Genomic DNA, 20,685 nt, shown 5'->3' with positions numbered 1-20,685 from the left:
TCCTAAATTAGAAGCTCTGTTCTCTAAGAATAGTTCTACTTTAAGCAGATTACCATGTGCCAGAAAAAAGGTAAATATTTTGGAAGTGAAAAAAATAATAATTTCGCGTTCAGGGGAAAAAATAGTTCCAAATGTTTTCAGTAGTTTTGTTTTTCAAAAACTGAAGGCCGAATTCAGAGTTCAGGGAACAATGTGTGCTCGTTGTTTTAAAGGTTATTCTTGTTGACTGAAGAGAACATCATTTCAGACAGGCTTGCAAAAAATTGGTCTACAACATCAGGTGAAAGTTCGACCAACTTTTAAAAAGTTTAATTGTGCACATGTGAGAATGATTGCTATCATCGATGTCTGGATCAGCAATGCTCACAGAAGGTTGTACCTGTTTGGTGCTGCTTTCCTCTCCTACTTCACCGCCACCTACTCATAATGGTTAAGTCCCAACGAATGCCGTCATCAGAATAGGTAGCCGCTGGGGACAACACGATGCATGAGTCGTTACAGGACCTAGCAAAGTATCGATATCCATTGGTACTGCTGATGGTAGTGTAAGACAGACGTCCAACACGCATTCTTCTCCGCATAGCAGACATTGAAGCACAGGTAAGATGCAATTCTGCCAGATTGGTCTGAATGAAAGAAACCATGTTGTATTCAGATCTCTTAGCCGTGCTAATCCGATGCCTTTAGTGATTCGGTCTCGGTAGCGTATTGCTAAGATCGTTTCTTCCATCGTAGCTGGAGCTTTGTCTGTGGCTTGGCTTGCCATATCGGATCAGTAAGATAAAAAATAAAATTCCTGCTACGAGTCCCAAAAGAAGCGGCAGGCCGCCGAAAAGGGAATGAACAAAATTCGGGAAAATGCCCAGAACAGTTTCAAAGGGTGCTAACAGTCCCGAATTTTTTTTCTTAAATACATGTGCGATGCCACTGGTATCAGACATGTTTAAGATTTGACCTAACATTTCTACGAAATGCACGGGGCAATTTGTTGATAATAGGGAATGTATCTCTGCCGCTGTCCTTGCAACTTGCAGATCATACGTTTCTTTGGACGAGGTTAAAGGCACAGTTGTCTGTAAAAGAACTGACTTCATTCTGCTTAAAGTATCAATTCGAATAGAAGAGATATTCAAAGAAGGCCATATTGCCGCCTCCATGTCTGGATTGCTGTTTGGATACAATACTTGCATACAGCAAGTGACCATGGAAGTAACGCTCACGAGATAGGCTTTTCCTGGCACCATGCCACAACAGCTGTGGTCACTTATTAGAACGTAACTGCCGTTGGAAAGCTGTGTAAAAAATGGCTCTATCTGTGTTGCAGGAGTACCATGCAGGTGACATGAAAGGTTATATGATGAACCCTCGCAGGCTCCATGCAAGTTAATACCTTGACACAGAAGTGTACCGCTTAGTGATTTTTTACAATACAATTATTACCACTAAGAAATACCTCCTTTTTTCCTTCACTATAACATTTGTGTGTATAAGGTAAATTCCATGTTGACTTGATGTATCCTTTACCCAACCTTTCATACAGGCCTGCTGGTATATATTTTTGGCAATACTTAAACTGGAAAGTTGTTATCGGAATAGTAATTATTCCGTGTATTATCCATTCAATGACAGGTCTCTCTGACATTGTCAATGGTAATCTCTCAAGTTTTTCAATGCTCAGAATCGTATAGTCTGCTCCTTTTTGTGCCAAACTGATTTGTTTATCAGTAAGGTTAAAGATAGAGAATAATGACGTTATGTTGATTAGACGCCATGGCACGTAGCCTGAACGCAGATTTTGCAACGTCCAGCCAAGTTTTACAATAGAACGCAATTGGGACTGACCATGTTGTAACAGTAGCAAGTCCTGCTCTATTATATCAATAGGAGATGCTACAATGCTGTCCAGTAAATATATTCTGGAGGACAGAGTCGTTAACCCATTGTCCACTACAGAAAGTGATTTTCCCAAATTTATACAACCAATTTCTCGTATTTTTTTCAGCTGTTTCAATTTGTGTTACTTTCCAAGCCTCGTTGTAAGCAGCGTATATACCGGCGTACATGAATCGTTTTGGCGCTGTTTGCGTGGTCCCAGTATGAAATCACGCAAGTCATCACCATCTTTAAGTAAAGTCAAGTGTTGCTTAATTTCAGCCAGTGTGGATTTCTGTAGCCACTCAAGGCATAGTTTCCCTACACTGTATGTTGTAAATATCCCTGGATGTTGTCTCTGGGAGTATCTTGGGTCTGGCCTGTTCAGTTTTAACCCCTGTATTTTGTTCAGCAATCTATCTTGACAGTTATTTGTGTCTGTGGGCCAGATCAATCAATTTTTTCCAATCAGGATTTGTTCTGTTTTGGTGTAAAATATGGGATACGTCTATCTCAACATCTGTAGTGCTATTACTATCAGGTATTGGCTTCGGAATAGACGGTTTATTTAAGTCTTTTATCTTGGCTAAACCAAGACAGGTTGTTTGCTGAATTGTGTAATTCAGGAATATTATCTTTTCTCGGATCCTGCAGGCTCTAAATAATGCTTCTAGACCTTGTACCTGCCATTCTTTTGAACCCCAAATGGTTTTTGTTTCAATATTATTTTTCCAAAATTCAAAACCAAATGTAGACATTTTGTCATAACATTTTTCAGAATAAATCAAATTTAGTATTTGTCAACATTGTTTTCATTCCTGTCTTATTTAACATTTTAAAATAAAACGTTTCTGGATCAGTTGTGTTAAACCCTGAGAAGTATGGAAATTTCTCATAAAATGTTTTCGAGCTGCCTTTTGGCGGAGTTGCACAATGTTCCCATTGGTTATAATTAAAAACATTTTTAGGTTGAGCAGATTTATGCAAATAGTGATGACCATAATGATTATAGCAATACATTTCTTCATATTTTGCTGAACCCTGCAAATAATCTTGTTCAGTGAAATTTGCTGACATTACTAAATCTGACATCATATTATTCATATTTTCAAAGTCCCAATCATCAGAGAAAGTACTTGGTTTTACAAAGTCACTTAATGAAACCTTGAACTGGTGTGGATATTTCAGGAGCTCAATCGGGCCATAAATGTCAAAATGAGTTTTGTCCCATGCTACCCCACCGGGTATTGGATTGGCTGTGACATTCACTGGTGATAGTTCTCTTTTCTCGATGTGTGAGGATTTGTGAGGCTTTAGGACCAAGTTGATGTTCTGACTTGCTGTGTCAATTGTACTATATTTTCCTTCAATGAATTTTCCCAAACATAGAACCATGATGAGCCAAAGTAGGAGGAAAAGTACACCTAACACAATCCAAAATTCAATCCATGGTGAAATAAGATATGTTTCTTTTATTTGGTGAAAAAGTTCAGTGACTGTGTCTTTGATAGTTTTTGTTGCTGGCATTTCTTCATGCTCACTTGGATCTTCAGAAAAGTAATCGAAATTGATGAAGTAGCCAGATGCAGTTCTGTAAATTGTTGGAATTGCTTCCGGATTTTCATTTTTCTTTGGATCGTTCTTTGTTACATTAGTATAGTCTGAAGCTACATCATTGTAGAGAGGTGTTTCTTGACAAACTGTTGCAATTTGGGTTTCAAGAGGCACAAGTTCCATGGCTTTGTTGCATAGTCCTTTTTTATTCACTGCAGGTTTATCAAATGTGATTAGTCTCTCAGTTTGAACCTCTTGGATTGTAGCAAGATTTGGTCTTCTGCTATTTCTTGGGAGTCCACTGGGCCTACTACTTATTATTGGCCACATGATTGTGGTTTTACCAGGGCGATGGATACAACTCGGTTCTCCTTTTTACCAGCAAGGGGTGGTAGTACAACTGATCTTGTTCCGCTGACAGCTAAGACAGGTACTGCTTTTCTGTAAGAAGGCCCAAATTCCTTCTTCACCGCGATCTTCTCTCTGACTAGATCCCCAATCTTTGGAATACAGACAGGTCTTGCTGGGACAGGTGGTTTTTCTTCAGTGGCTGTTGGCTTTAACTTTATATTACTCAGACTTCTTCTTGTCTCATTTAAGTCCTGTAAAACAGCCAAACGGTCTTTGATATCAAAGGATTTTTTATTTACCACTGAAGTCTGACTATCTAAGTCCAGGATTTGCATTCTAGTACCGAACAATAGTTCGTACGGAGTGAAACCTTCTAGAGAATTTCTTGGCAGATTGTTAAGAATACGTTGGACACTTGTTAAATGTTTGACCCACCCATCACCCGAACCTAATTCCCTCGCCGTTATAGATTGCTTTATGTCACGTTTTTTTCATTCCACTACCGCATTACCCTCAGGATGGAAGAGAGAAGAGTACCGTGGAGTAGTGGAGAAGTGTGGCTCACTGGTTAGAGGAGGCAGACCTGGAAGCAGAGGTCAGCCCGGGACCAGGGTTCAATTCCCGGCTCGGCGGGGTCTTGAGTCCTAAAATGTCCATGGACTCGACAATTCTCGCTCCGGTGCCTACTCAATTCAGGGGTTCACACTCTGCGACTCTGGGCAATAGCTTGCTTAATCTCCACAACGGCCCCTCGTGGCAGGATTCCTGGTTTTCACCTTGCGGATACCCTGCCGGGGTTATCTAACAGGGGAATACCAGGACGGGTTCCCTAAGCAAGCGCTTAGAAACCGCTTGGTGATTTGCGCTATATAAATTCCTGTACATTTACATTTACCGCAATGCAATACCCATGCTGGCCATGGCCTCTTTGTAAACTCGAGAGCTAAACACAGGACCCTGGTCAGAATGTAGTATGCCAATTGCGTATGTGCCGATAAAGACTCGCAAATCTTTGTATAACAGTTCTGGCTTCAGCCGAGCGCTGGTGTCTGCATTTTTAAGTGTTTTTAGTCTTAATAATTATGGGAACGCATTTCTCCGGCAGGATTTTTGTGTATAGATAGTCTGATGCTTTCTAATAATGGTGTCCTGGTAGTAGTCTGGTCCGATTCATGACTGCGATCTCTGTTACAGTTTAGACAATCCTTTGCAAATTTGTAATTTTGCAGGCTCATCCCCGGCCACCAGTATTCTGATTGTAATTATTTTAGAGATTTCATGATCTCTTGGTGCCCTAGACCCTGTCCCATGTGCGCGCCTTCAATCAAGAAGACTCTCCTGTTTGTGTTTGGAATTACTCTATCCCCCTCTCCAGGGATTTGAGCAAAAGGAACGGAGTTTGCATCAATTATGTATGTATTATTGAGTGGATAGCCGAGAGGTAATGCTGCATAGTCGCCTTTTAAAGACGCTTTTACCACCAGCATGGTTACTCCGACTATTTGTTTTTTAGTATGCTTTTTTGTGACTACGGAAGCCGGTTGAACCGCTGCCGCTGTGGCTCTGTCAGCCAATGAATTCCCTGCAACATGAACGCCATCACGTTGATGACTCAGTGTATGTATCACATGAGTCTTTCGTGGTTCTTTCTGCAAAATAACTACTTGTTCCCAAAGCTTTTTATGCTTTATTGTGGCTCCTGTGTCATCTTTGTAACCATGTTTGATCCATGTCTGCATGTCATTATTGTAAGACCTGACACAGTAATGCGTATCGCACACTATTAGTGTGGGGAATTCGCGATCGGCATTTTCAAGCGCCATCTTTAACCCCTTCCACGCTCATGACGAGCTGGGCTCGTCATGAGGTAGCCTCCTCGCACGCTCATGACGAGCCCAGCTCGTCACGTAACATGCGATTTAAAAAAACTCAGCGTACGGGCGGAATTCCGCCCGCACGCATGCGGTTAAAGATCTTATTTCAGCTCGCTGAGCTGAGCAGTTTCTGAGTGATTCAGTTTTTGTGATTATTGGTCTGAATTTACCAAAGCGCCAGCGACCTTTAACAATCGCGCACGCTGCGTTGTAGGATTTGTTCTCTACATCGTAGTGTTGTGCAAATCTGTCCATGTAGATTACACATGTGTATTGGTCTAGAGGCAGAATTTCGATTGGCAGAGGACATTCTTCTTCATATTCTAGGCTTTCTAGTATTTTCATTTTCGGGTCAAAATAGTGCTTCACGTCTTCTGCAGCAAGAGAATTTTCCCATTGTATCCATTTTGGATCTAGTACCACAGCATTCAGATTGCGTGGGCTTGTTAGTGCCTCAAGGGCTGATTCTGCTGTTAAAACAGATATCCCTCTGCCTTGGGCTAGGGCTCTTTCTTTTGCTACAGCAGTTTGAACCGCTATTAGGATTTTTTCAGTTGAACTGAATTTCATATCAGCTTGTGTGTACAAATGTGATTTGTAAGCTATTGGTACCGTTTCTCCCTCATTAGTGGTCAGGTACGTGAATCCGCATCTTCCTGGGATGACTCGGATTACAAGGTTGCGTACGTTTTCGCGAGTTTGTAATTTTGTTTTAGCTAACATGTCTGTTTGCAATGATCTTAAAATTTCTGTATGTTTCTGAGTCCAATTGATTGTTTTGAAATCAGGTTTTATTAATTCATAGAGAGGTTTAACCCTCTCTGCATAATTTAGAATGTATGTTCTTCCGAAATTCAGGAAACCTAGTATTGATTGTAAGTTCTTCAGCGTTTTTGGTGCTTGGAGTACAGCACATTTCTCTAAGAAATTGTCTGCTAGGCTTTTGCCTTCACTTGATAATTCATATCCTAAAAACAGTTCAGTTAGATGAGCAATTCGTGACTTTTTTAAAGTTGAATTTGTACCCTTCAGCTGCGAACCCAAGTATTATGGTGTTCACTCTTTTCAAGTGTGTCTCCAGGTCATCATCTGTGAGATAGATGTCATCGACATAAGATAATGCCTCATCATCATATATTTGTAGTAACTCTGTTACCCTTGCTGAGAATAATCCTGGGCTATTCTTGAATCCCTGTGGGAGTCGACAGAAGTGTTTTTGTGACCCCATTATTGAGAAAGCAGTCAAATACCTGCTTTCAGGTGCTATGTTTTGACAAAAGAATCCATTAGAGATATCTGATGTCGTTTTATATTTTTTGCGCACAATGTTATTCATTAGTGCTGCACTACGTGAATTTTGTACTGCAATTGTTTTGCAACAGGAGTGTAAGTGTCTGTAGTCCAAAACTAGACGATATGAATAATCTGGCTTGGAGACAGGAAACAAAGGATTGTTCATTTGTGAGGTGCATGTTTCAATCACCCCCTGATATTCAAGTTGATCTAAGATCTCCCTGACTTCTTTTTTAGCTTCTTGTTTAACTCGGTACTGCCTTTGTGCAGTAGGTTCACTTTTTAACTGGATTTTGTGGGGAGGAGAATCCTCATCCCATCCTACATGATTTTTATATAATGCAGGGGCTTGGGTCACTGCCCATTTTCTTGCTAATGTGTATTTTTTATGAATTGGAATATGATTTTAGAAGACAGGCATAATCATTTCTTCGCCATGAGGGCACTCCCTGACAAACTCTGGTGGCCAGTCTTTTTCAGCTAACAGGATGTCATAGCCTTTAGATAAGTTATCCCAAAGGAGAGCCCTTATTTTCCTAGTTTTATCCCCCTCTATACGCAATGTTATCTGTATAATTTATGGGGTCTGCTAACTCTGGAGTCTGCAGTTTACACTTGAATGTATTCATTCGTGTCCACTGTCTCCAGAAGATTCATCAGGATCTTGCGAGCTATGGTCACTTCTGAAGCGCTGTCTAGCATTGTCTGGGCCCACTCTCCGTTTTTCAGTTGTGTCCTCAGTATCCTCAGCATGTTTTATTTTAATACAGGCTACCTTCTTTCTTGGAAATTGTAATTTTTTACTTTGATGAGCAGGTTCCTTGTCTTTGGACTTGACGTGCTCTTCCTTGTGTTCTGACCGTCGTCTTCTTTCCGATTTCTGTGAGAAATTCTGAAAAGATCGAGAGGGACGTGTATCAATGTCTTGATATCTGTCAGGTTTTCTCAATGTATCCCCATCTCTAAGGTTGTATCTTTTCTCAGAGGGCTCCCTTTGGGGAGACTTGTTTCCTCGGTCCGGAGATCTATTTCTCCGTTGAGGAGACCTTCCTCTGGACTGGAATCGCTTTTATTTGGGAGTGGATTGTTTGTTACCATCCCAACTCTTTTTTGGAGTATTCAGATTATTTTTAGCAAAGGTTTTTTCAGGATTTTCAATTAGCTGTGGTTTTAGTGGTTTCCCACCCAAACTATCTCTTCCTAGTTTTTCAAAGGATTTTTCTATGTTTCTCGCAAGTTCAAAAGGTTGTTCTGCTATATCTGTTTCTTTCAATTTCTGGCGGATTGCCCCAGATGCTGCTTCTCCTTTTATGTTGGCTAATAATATAGCCGAGACATGCTTAAAGTCTTTCAGTATTTTCATACCCAGAGTTAAAGCAGGTTAAAGCATTGGTGCCCGCCGCCTGTGACTGCAACGTAGGGCCCTGACTTTCGCCCCCCGGGACCAGGGTTTTGTTGTGGGGGGTTCCCCCCCAGGCCCGAACTGCTTTTGGCTGAACAGTGGGCAGGGGCAATGATTGAAGGGCCATGCCCAGTCTGCCAATGTTTGTATGCCTAATGGGCCCTCTGCTAGAGTGATGTTGCACCTAGGCTAACCTGCCTCCCTTGTAGGGTGTAGAGGGGACCGTCCCTGGGATCCCTGGGTACACGAGAAATGTTGTATGAATTTTAAGGGAATGTTGTGACCTAAGCCTACTGTTATGCAGTTGATGCCAATGGCCCCTTGATGATGCATCCTAACGTTCTACGCCATCTTTATGTGCGGTGTTCCCTGCCTCATGATTTGGGCCTAAGGCATGTCTAGGCCTGATGTTAATGCTAGGTGCCGCATGTTTCTTTTCGCAGGAGACACTGATGCAGGCCCTACTGTGTGTTATGCCTAATGCTTCTCTTTATGCAGAGTGCTGGCTGTTATATGCCTACTGATGTTTTATGCTAACTGAGGTTGCTTTATGTCTTCTTTTTCCCTACAGCCTGAAAACTAACGGACTCACCTTTCACTTGCTTTTCCCATTATCCCTGGAAATAATCCCGCTGGCATACATTGCCCTGGCGCTCGTTGGCGCCCCCTTGTGATTACTGTGTCTTACCTTTGCAGGTTGGACCTAATACAAAAGTTATTCTTTTTCCAACCAGATCTGGTGTTGTGTCTCTTTTTGTGCTGTGTCTGGTGTGTCGTCTGTGGGTACTGCGTTGATGCTTCACACATGTCCACAGGAGTTAGGTCTGCCCGCTCTGCTCCATGCTACCCCCTGTAGAATTGGCAACTCCATTTCTAACACCTACTGCTTTAGAATCCCCAGAGTCTGCAAAATGTAACCCCCAAAAAATGGAACAATAAATAAAAACTGTTCTCTGATGCTGTGGGTGAACTGTCTGATGATAGCTGGCCAAGGCTGTTATGCGTGAAGTCAAAACTGTAGCAAGTCCACGCTGTGGTCCAGGTCCCTAATAGTTGGAGTGCTGGTGAGGAATGGGTCTGGGGTGTAGGATTTAAAAAATAAAAAAAATAAAAGCATCCCGAGCCGCTTACCAAGGACGCTGCTAGGGGTTGTGAGGGCGGGGTGTGTGGCTTGTGGCCCCTGTTACTCAAATAAATGCCCTGAGCCTGCTTGCTGAAGATGCTGCTTGGGGGTCGTGAGGCTGGGTCCTGGGCGGGGTTGCGAGAGGTACCAGAGCACTTAGTGACCCTGTGAGGGCTCTGGGAATGCGCGGCGGGCATGCGAGGGGCTCGACGCCCAGTTAAAAAAATTGTAAGTCCCCCGGAGGCCTCTGTGCTCCATGCGGAGCTCTGGGGGCTTGTGCGGCAGGGGTGGGGGCTCCGGTGGTGCGTGGGGACACGGGCGCGAGACCCCAGTTGTTGATTAAAAATTGAAGCCCCCGGAGCCCCCTGTGCTCCATGCAGAGCTCCGGGGGCTTGTGTGGCAGGGGTGGGGGGTCCTGTGGCCCCTATGGCATGGGCGCAAGGCCCCAGTTGTTTTTGAAAAATTGCAGCCCTCACGGAGCCCGCTGAGCTCCATGCGAAGCTCCAGCGGCTTGTGTGGCAGCCGTGGGGGTCCTGTGGCCTTGGGGCAGTATGTGGCATGAGGCCCCATTATTAAAATAAAAGCCCCTAGAGCACCCTTGTGGAAGGTGCTGCTCTGGGGGCTGGGATGGATAGCTGCATTTCAAAGCAGCCCTCGAGGGTGCCGATGGTGGCTGCAGTGGTGCAGGGAGTTTCCCACTCCGTGGCTGATGCGGTAGGACCTGCTCCTTCAGTGGCGTCACCGAGACTCCCCTGACGTCAGTAAAGGGGCGAGTCCTTCCGCAGCAGCCACGGAGGGGAAGCTGCCGGTAGGGATTCCACAATGAAGCAGCATTGTTGTGGACTCACCAGGACTTTAAATGGAAGCTTTTTCAATATTATATGCAAGCCATAGTTGCTGCTTATTTATCTTATGCAACTAACAACCAATGACAATGCAATAGTCCTGCGTGTATCAAGAGAGAGAGAGAGGACTAGAAAGCCAGTCCGAGTCCCCGTAGTTTATATATGTTATCAAAAGAGTCTAGCTTAAATATGACTGTGAGAAGTTGGCCTGATGTGCAGTGTTCACTATTCTAGTGATCACTATATATCAGTCCAAACAACCCTTATTGATGATTGGTTGTAAGTCAACCTTATAGACCAGCTATCCTAGTAGCATGGATACGAGCAGTCTAAGGCTAAGACTCTAGAGGGCGTGTTAAGCCAGCTGTTTTACCATCACATTACCCCTTGAACACCCAGTGAAAGGACACCACACAAGTGTTATGAAAATAAACAGTGTATTTATTAGAATCACAACAACCCTGTACTCTTTATGAGGACAGGGTGCTAGGCACACAACAAAACTCTTACGAAAATACTTTTAAGTTAGCACGTTACACCAATGCCCGAGGGGCACGAAAAAACCATATACACTAAAAGTGGAATGCGAATTACTAGCAGGTAAGTAACAGTTCTAATAGGCTTTGGAATCGCTAGGACTGGACTAGGGAATCGTTAGATTACTACTAGGAGGCCCAGGGGACTCGGGTGCAGAGTGTGCACTCTCACGCGGGATGCGGGACAAAGTCTATGGAGGCTAGTAAAGGCAAAGTTAGTGTTCACGGGCGAACCCGACCTGGTAGGAAGAAAACGACAGTGGATCCTGACCCTAGGATAGTGAGGCTATGCTGGGACACCGAAGTGCCGAAGTTACCTAGCCCAGGGGCTGCAGCTGCATAGGTCTGAAAAGACGTCGGGGATCTCGTTGCCGGACCAGGAGCCTGGAAGGAAGAAGTTGCTGGCAGGCGACCAGTGAAGGAAAGTTCGATGGATCCAAGCCTGGATCAAGGAAGAAGAAAACCTGAAAGCAGAGGGGACCAAGTTCTTGAATCACTAGCCAGTGATTAAGTGGGCACCAGGATGGCACCGGGCGAAGTCACCGCAGTCAGGTGAGTGGGCGCTGCTGGGCTCTGCAGTCTCTCGGACCAGGAGGCGTTGTCGGCGACCAGGATGGAGGTGCGAGCTGTCCCACGAAGGATGAAGTCGTTGGCGTCGAAGTTACCCAGGATTGGGCAACAAGCCTTGGCTAATTCAAGCCCACGCGGTGGACTCAAAATGGCGTCTTGAGTGGACCAGGAGGGTCCAGGGTGCTCCTCTTCTGGGAGGGAGCAAGGGCCAGTCTGGAGCAACCAGACCAGCAGCAGAAATGTCGTCGGGCGTCGTCAGGAAGGCCACAAGCCAACGGGCTAGTAGCCAAACAACGCGGTGAGCAGCAGAAGGCAGAAGGTCCCCACGCCGATCGTGGAGATGCTGGGGGGCTGCTCTTCGGTGCTGGAGCTGCTCAGGGTGGGGGCTTCTCGGACCCCAAAGCACTCACCAGGAAATTACTCGGTGGGCTTGCTGTGCAGAAGTCGTGCAGTCTTGGCGATGGCCGGTCCCTCGAGGTCTCGTCGCACCCACGGTTCTCAGCTGTGCTGTAGAGGTGGGTAGAGGTCAGAGGTGCCAGGGAAGCCGGGTCTCGTCGAGCTGGGCAGTCGGATTCCGGAGGAAGGACGTGCAGCAGACCGCAGTGTTCTTAGATGGTGCCTGCGGATGCAGGGTGACTACTCCTTAGCCACAAGGGAGAATCTTGAGGAAGAAATCGTGAAGTCCTTTCGTGGAAAGTGGTATCTTGATTCCAAAGATGATCTGCTTTGGAAGGGGGCCAGTCTCTACCTTTATCCTGTAAAAAGGGGCTGGCACGCGACTAAGTCCTGCCCTATGGGTGGGACTAGGAGGGGGGTGGTTACACCCACTTCCTTGGCGGGCTTTTCCCCAGCACAGGGTCTGGAGTGACCCTGGAACTGGTTCCAGCCAGCCTATGCACAGTGAGCACCGGGGTGCCACGTGCAGTCACCTTCCTCTAAAGCCCTGCCTACCTACAATACACAAAACCCTGTCTGGGACGGTGCTGGCACCGCCCCTGGCAGGAAACCCTTTGTCCTTATCTCCTGCTCTGGGAGGACTCCCAGCAGCAGGAGGGCAGACTTGTGTCTCGGTGGCAGCATCCATTTTGTGGATGCTAAGGCTCTGTCTGACTTTTAACCGGGTTATAGGTTACAGGCATGTCGTGTCCCTCTAGAAGGGTGGAATGCTAACCCCGTCGCCAGAATTGGCGAGGGGTTAGTATTCCAATTCGTATGACACCTTACTCGACATGTTTTGATAAAGCGATACCAGAGTTGGCACATAACCGCGAGGATTATAATGCACTTAAGAGTATATGGTATGCGATATCATGGAAACGGCTAAGGGATGGATCCCGAAAGCCGCAGACAGGCTCAGCTCATGCCAGAGCACCATCTCACACGATTCCAAGCACTCTGCCTTCAGGATGGTTAAGGCCTGCTATAGGAGTGACTGATAGGAGATCTGTGTGTCCATTTTTTAGGGTTAGATATAGGTATACTATATCTAAAGCAAAGGGTGAGTACACCACCTTGCCCCAGCTGTCGTGCAGCCAGTTGTGTCAGTTTTAGTTAGTCAATCCAGGGGTGGCACAATACATGCTTCAGCCCCTGGGAGACTTCTGGGTGCACCTCAGCCCTGGGTACAGGGACTTGGAGAGGGCCCAGTGCCAATTCAGTACCTGGGTACAATTTGGATAGAGAGAACAGCTAGGCTGTGGGTCTGATTAGCAGGCCCACAGCCAGGGAAAGTCGTAAACCAGTGCAGCAAAAAGCAAAAATCTGGGTGATCATAGGATTGCAGACCCTACTCTCCTACAATGACCAATATTGTTAGGACTCTGATTAGATTTGTCATGGGCACCTCATTGGTGAGTTCATGAAGCCCTCACCCACCAACCTGGTTGGTGGCATGCTTCATCATCGGGCCCACCCAGTGACACCCATTCTATGTATATGATTATGTGGCGAAGTCGACTATTTGACTCTCCTCTTCTTACTTGTTTTGTCTATGTCTTCAATGTTAATGTTGTCGGTACAGGCATATATGAGAAGGGAATCCCCCCTCTCACACTTAGAGAAACACCTTAGTGAGTGTAACACATAGCCTAGATTACACTCCGTTTTAACCTGCACTACACTCTATTTTAAAAAGGTCCTGAGGAAAGCCAGATTTAGTTTAAGGCACTGGCTGAAACATGTCGACCAACTGATGGATGTAGGAGGTAGTAACTCGCCTCCCTTAAACAACCCAAAGCCTTATTTTAACCGCTGACGGGGGCCCAGTTATTAAAATTTAATTTACCCTCGGGTTCCTGGGACCCTCACCAAGCCGTTTTAACTCACACTTTATTTTAGACCTCACACTGCACTCTCAGTAAAATACCAGCTCCGCAGTAATCAGGCGTCGCAGCACACCCGGGACACGTTAGGTGTCACTGGGTGGGCCCGATGATGAAGCATGCCACCAACCAGGTTGGTGGGTGAGGGCTTCATGAACTCACCAACGAGGTGCCCATGACAAATCTAATCAGAGTCCTAACAATATTGGTCATATTTATGCTAGACTCTTTTGATAATATATAATGCAATAGTTCTACCTTATACAACTAACAACCAGTGACAAAGCCAATAGTCCTGATAATGTTACTCGTTGTATCATATAGCAGGACACATTGTCAGAAATTTACATGCAAAAATAAATAAATAAATATATATATTTTTTTTTTATCATGAATGGATGCCCATAGCTTAAGGGATTATGTATTATAAAGGCATCAGATACCCCAATTATTATTTCCTCTGCTTCCAGATTAAAATAAAATAAATAAGTACATGGCTCGGTAACTCCTGTCATTGATACACATTCTAGAGAAGGACATATGATTTTGTATTGCGGATGCTTTAAGCGTGCATCAAATACCCATATGTTTTATTTGCATGCTGTAAAAAATGTGTACAATGCCAAAAATGATAGATGTGTATTGGCGTTTTCTAAGATGTATGTAACAGGCTGTAAGGTCGTGTTTATGAGATGTAGCTTTAAAGCAAATGTTTTCTGTTTTTTTTATTTAACCCAGTCGCAGGACATCCCAGAACTAATCCTCACAGACGCTGAAATGCTTGCCCTACAGACAGGTATGTGTAATTAGAGGTGCATAGTTCTGAGTAGTTTTGTACACTGGGGTCTTAGAAGCTCTTTATTTCTAATGGTGTTCTCATGTATGTGTGATCTTATAGATAGTGACACCAAACGACAAAGGATTCTTGATGAGCTACAATTCCGCACGGGGGCTCAAGACGTGTCGTTGAGTGTGCAGGATAACACAGTTTTTACAGGAAAATTAAAAAGGCCCTGGTTCTTTAAATGATCTAAGACTTGTGAGTGTCTAGTCCCATCCAAAACCACATCTGTGAACTATAGGAACGTTCCTCAGAGAGGTCTTCTAAGGTGTGGTTTATACTATAAATGTGATTATTTTTTTCTTTACAGGCCCCTCAGAGTCACACCAGGGCACCGTGATTGTGCCAGAGACGACGCAGCGACCAAAAGAAAGGCCTGTGAAAACAAAATCTTCAGCATCTAAAAACAGCCATGTGACAATGAAAGGATCTGGGAAAAGACATCTAAAAGGTGTGTTTTTACAAAAGGGTGTGAAAAACAAACTCTCTCAAACAACGGGGCCACAGCCATGTAGTATCTTAGGTATTACTCCGGGTAGTGTAAGCAACTTATACAGGTTCCTTATTGTTTCTAATATGTATTTTTATGTTACCTTCTAGGAGCCGTTAAAAATAACTTTGGTGAAGATACACATAAAACTAAGAGAGCTACGAAACCGCTAAGGGACTCACAAAGACCGTTCTGAACACTATGCCTGCCGCAAAATGTGTGAGTAGGCATGTTCACCAGGATAAGCTCTGTTCTTATTACAAACATATCAAGCAGAGAACAGGGACAGCTCTGAAATGTCAAATCAATCCCCCACCAACATGCTGAACATCCCTTGCGCGGAGAGGAGGTCAACAGAGGAGTAGTGCTCACAACCCCCGACAATGTATGGCCTTGATAGACCTGGCACCATTGGCGTGGTTCTCTCGTCCATTTTTGCTGTTGCCTCATGTGTTTGTGCTGGTATTAGATGCTTTGGGCAATATGCAACTGCTATCCAGTGCCACAGTGTAAGTGCTCCCTATTGTAAAATTGATGTATTAATCAGTGGTTCCATGTTTTGCTATTTGATTTACTTGTCAGACCCTAGTCTAATGCACTGATAGTGCCCAGGGCATGTAAATCCAAATGCTGCTGGTGGGCTTGCAGCACTGGTTGTGCCACCCACAGCAGCAGCCTTGTAAAATGTATCTAAGGTCTGCCATTGCAGAGCCTGCGTGTAGTCTGGTACTGCCATGCTGACTGGGCAAGTGCACCCACTTGCCAGTCCCTAAACCTTCCCTTTTCTTTATATCAGTCACCCCTATGGTAGGCCCAAGGGCAGGGTGCATTTTAAGTATAAGGTAGGACAAGCTCTGATGTGTGTGGCATTTCCTAATAGTGAATTACAGCCATTTTCATTTTTCAATATTCAAGGCTACCTGTTCTCCATAGGCCAGAATGGTCTGTTAGATTATTACCTGTTTATAATCCTATCTGTCTCAGAGAACATGGTAGAAATCCAAGATTAGTATGCCTGAACTCAGAATGATAAAATACATTTTTTAGTGAAGTTGGTTTTAACATTCTGTGTTTGCAAATACCCCTTTTAGAAAGTAGGTATTTGCTTGCCTAACCTTTCAAGCCTGCCTCTGCTAGGTTGTGTATTCCTTCGTTTTGTGAGTGACAGGGCTGGGGGATTCCAAGATACAGGATGAGTCAGCCTAGTGGTGAATAGAGAGATCTCCATCTAGATGGGTTGAAGGAGTTGCACCTGAACCCTAAATAGGGCTGTGCCTGCCTTCCACAATGCTGGCTCCAACTCCTGCCCTGCACACTGAAAGAAGAGAAGGAGTCCTGTAAACAAAGTACTCCAGGACTGTACTTGCCTTCCACAATGCTGGCTCCCCCGCCTGTGGGGCGTCTGATGTGCCTGCCCTGCACTATGAAAGGAAAGGAGAAGTTGGGTAAACAGAGTGCTTCAGAACTGGTTTGAACTGGGCAAGGGCCCCTCTCCCCTCAGAGAACAAAGGATTTGTGGTATAAATATTGGTACCCTGATCCCATAAAATTAGATCACTTTGGACTACAAGAAGAAACCTTTACTGAGGAGAGGAACCTGAAGAAACTGAGGAGAGACTATTCCCAAGCTGAAGTGCTGCTTGGGATTTGGCCTGCAGTGGTTGCCTTACTGCCAAAGGAAGGAGAAAGGAACTTTGTGTACTTTGCTTTCATCTTGTGAAGGATCTCTAAGGGCTTGGAAAAGAGCTTGCCTCCTGCTGAAGTCTCAGGGACAACATACTTTACCACCCAGCTCTCCATAGTTCTTTAAAAGTGCCTGCTGCTGTTTTGGGCCTTCTGAGGGACTGCGTGTCGGAAGGAGCTGGAAGCGCGACTCATCGAGAAGAAGCGTGTCGCCATCGCTGTGCCTGCAGTCGCAACTCTGAAGGAGGGTGTCGCCGCTGGAACTGTCGCACTGCCGCAATGAAGAGGACGCGTGTCGCTGCTGCTACCGTCGCAACTACAACGGAGGGTGTCGCCGCTGTAGTTGTCGCATTTCACCTCATCAAGAAAAGAATCTCGCAACGAGATCGGAGCACGTTGCTGTCGCTGTGCCTGCCGTCGCATCTCCAAGGGAGAGTGTCGCCGCTGGAACTGTTGCACTGCATCACATCAAAGAAAAGCACCTCGCATCCCCGAGAAGCGCGCCACCGTCAGAGCTGCTGCCGTTACATCGTGGATGTCGCCGCTGTAGTTGTCGCATCGTGGAGAATCTTCACACATCGTGAGAGAAGAGTGTCGCAAGTGGATCTGCTCCCGTCGCATCGCGGAACAAGAGTGTCAGCGCTGCAGTCCACGCTTCGAACCGAGAACTTCTCGCATCCCTGAAAAGCGTGCCGCATTTGGAAGATCTGCACGTCTTTATTTCTTTGCACCTGAACTTTGCCGCATTTGCCTCACTGTGACATTGCTTGTCATGTCGCATCTCAAGAACTTAACTTAACTTAGCTAAATCTACCATCTTAAAGTAGTAGTATTGTGTATTTTTGTTGTTTATGGTCTTGTGGTAACTCTATATAAAGTATACTTATTTTTTATATAAAACCTTGTATGGTGCCCATCTATAGTGTTGTCACTGGGTTACTGTATGTGGTAACAAATGCTTAGCACACCGCCTCTGAGATAAGCCTGTCTGCTCGTGCCAAGCTACCAAGGGGGTAAAGGGGTTATTTTAGGAGTGTAATCCCCTTATCCTGACTAGAGGCAAGGGTCCCTATTTGTCACAAGTACCTACCTGTACCAACTAGAGACCCCCAAATCTAACAGCCCTGTTCTGTGTAAAAGTGACGCTGCATATCTGAACCCTCTCCAGGCCTCAAAACAGACTCTCATATCAAACAAACCATCCCTTAAGAAGAAGCAGCTGAACTCAGAACCCCAAACAAGTCCTTTAAACCTCAAGAAGAAGTTGTTGGCCACGGCGTCCCAAGCATCCCTTTTAGACCTCAGCAAGAAACCGATGGTCCCTGCTCCCCTAACTATGCCTATAGATCTCCTATTAAAAATGTTGCTAAGCGGGAGAACGAACCCTCTACCCCTGCCCTCTCTAAGGGCCCACCACCTGTGATACCGGTTGCGGAAGTTCTGTTACAACACCAAGTACCTAAAGTCAACCGTCTTTCAAGAAAATATCTTAGGAATAAGCAGGGTGTACAGGCCTTACAAGTAGAAACATTTGCAACAGCAGTAGTGGAATGCCCCATAGACCAACCCTTAAAACCTTCTGTAGTCGTTCCTGATGGGTTTAGGGGCAACGTGTATGAAAAATGGCAACCCTTAGGAGGGTTGTATATCAACAGCAAAGGCTGTCTCAATACGCTGGAAAGTATGGTAGACAGACTTGATAGCCCCTCAGAAGTAGCGCCCGAGGGGCCTTCTAGCACATACAATAGCATTTTACAGATGGCTGTTACACATTCACCCACCCACTGCCCTGACAATGCCGTAGCCGCGGGGACCACCAATTATTTCGACAGCCATTTACACTCCCATGCCTTATGTCCCCATCACCCCTTCGGAAGCATATGACCCAAACAGCCCTGCGTCCTGTGTAAACACCGTATCACCCCTGTTAATATACACCAATGACAGTACGGGCTGGGACGACTGGTCAATTCACAGTACGAATCTGGCATTTGGTGAGGCCACTTCCCTAACCGCCCGCAGTGTTCGCACTGGAATCCTGTTTCTGTGATCCCCCTATGGCCTTCAGTTACAAAAATGTGTTGGGGGTGCAGAACCGCGAGAGGCCCCTGCGGTCTTAAAGGTTGTTATACAACCAAGCCAGGTATTCATCCCACCCCTACACAATATGAATTTGTAAAACCAAAATCGGTACTGGATGCTCATGTAAAGGATATACAATTGGCGGTCAGAAAGCTAAAATACCAAGCGAACACAGCACTCTTAAAATTGGGCCTGGGAGTAGCGGTGACAGGGCTATGGTGGAGGTACAGCAGAAGATACTGCAAAGGGTTGACTTGTGTAAAAGGGTGATCCTTCAAACATGTCAGGAAGCGGTATCAGACAGATCGTGTATACAGACGCGACTAGGACAGCGCCAGCCCCTAAAGAAACACTATGCCCATGGTGCAAATAAAAGAGCTCAAACATCAAAATATAGCATTAAGGTCCAAACAGTACTGACAAAGTCCCCGCACTTCTTACGCTTAAGCAGGTGTAGAAAGTACATAGAGCCCCTCAAACAGCGTCATACCGTTTCACAAGCTACGCCTGAACCACATACTGCAGTGCCAGCCACCCACCAATACACAAGTTCAGGAGAGAACACCCCGAGGGGCGTGCATTTGAAGGGTGTTGGTGGTAGAGCACCAACACGCCCGGAACACAGAGAGGTGACGAGGGAGGGGTCTGTAGCAGAGGCCTCCATGAGTATGTCATACATAGGCACAACCCATACTGTTCAGATAGGCTGGGAACAGTTAACTAGAAAAGCATGGTACCGTAAAAAACAAAAGTGGGCTAATAGCGCTAAGCAGCACTGGGTTTTAATAAGTAAACATAAGAAAGCCAGAATATGCGCTACACAGATACTTAAAAGACCCCCAAGGCCCCTACTAAACCAGAATCGCTAAAAATGATATACCAGCGTACTCCCCCTCAAGTCAAATACCTCAAGATGAGTATTCAGAGGCTGTCTTTTTAGAGAGCATTAGAAGCTACAGGCGTGATGTAGAGAGATTTAATGCCACATAGCACTACGAAGAGTTTAGTTTTGCTAACCTTCACAGATAAGGTCCTCCGATGAGGGTGTTTTAGCTATACACCAGGCAGTGCAAACGCTCATAGAAAGGTTGTTAGCGATGTGGGTCTTAATGATTTTTTCATACTGCGCTTCCATGGGTAGGGTTTTGACAGTCGTTTGTTCACCAAACGGCAGTCCTGAGATGTGTTTGACGCCATGGAATTTTTAGAAAACCACCTGAGGATTTTACAGAGCAACGCTGAAATAGTCGCCTATGGCACTTTCTGAGTCATAGCCCTCATTGTACCGGGCCGTGAGGGGGTGTTTCCAGACCTATAAAGAACGTGCTATACAGCAAGTTAATAGGCAAAAAACAGCATTGGCTGCTTGACTTTAACAACGACACGACCAACACCTGTCTGGCGGCCAGCATCGTAGGGTTGCTGATGGGCCGCAACACCACCGACGATGCCATCATGTCTAGAGCAGCTGAAGCCCATGATGTTCTTGAAATACCGGGGAAGATGTGCGCATGCGCACCGGTTACAGCGTCAGGCCTGCACACATGCGCGTTGAGCAGGTAATCCGGCGCATGCGCGGTGCGTTAGCAGTACACACTGTGCCTCTCAGCGCGGTTGCGGGCTGAGGCATTCCGTACCTGCATCGGCCGAACAAAAGAGCCAGAACGTCCTTAAAAGATAAGTCTAAGCCTGGTAGATTCCGAGTACCGGGGCTACTGACTCACGACCGATACTGCATTTAAAGCAACAGGAGGTGGGTCCTCCTACCACTCTAATATGGCCGCCCGCATTTCTCACCTTTTTGGCATGTGTGATCTCGGCGGGCTTTTCCTCGCCTAATTGATCAAT

Source organism: Lissotriton helveticus, chromosome 3_1 (assembly GCF_964261635.1).
Source record: "Lissotriton helveticus chromosome 3_1, aLisHel1.1, whole genome shotgun sequence".
Lineage (NCBI taxonomy): Eukaryota > Metazoa > Chordata > Amphibia > Caudata > Salamandridae > Lissotriton > Lissotriton helveticus.
The sequence above is the reverse complement of the archived record's forward strand: the minus strand, read 5'-3'. Positions refer to the sequence as shown.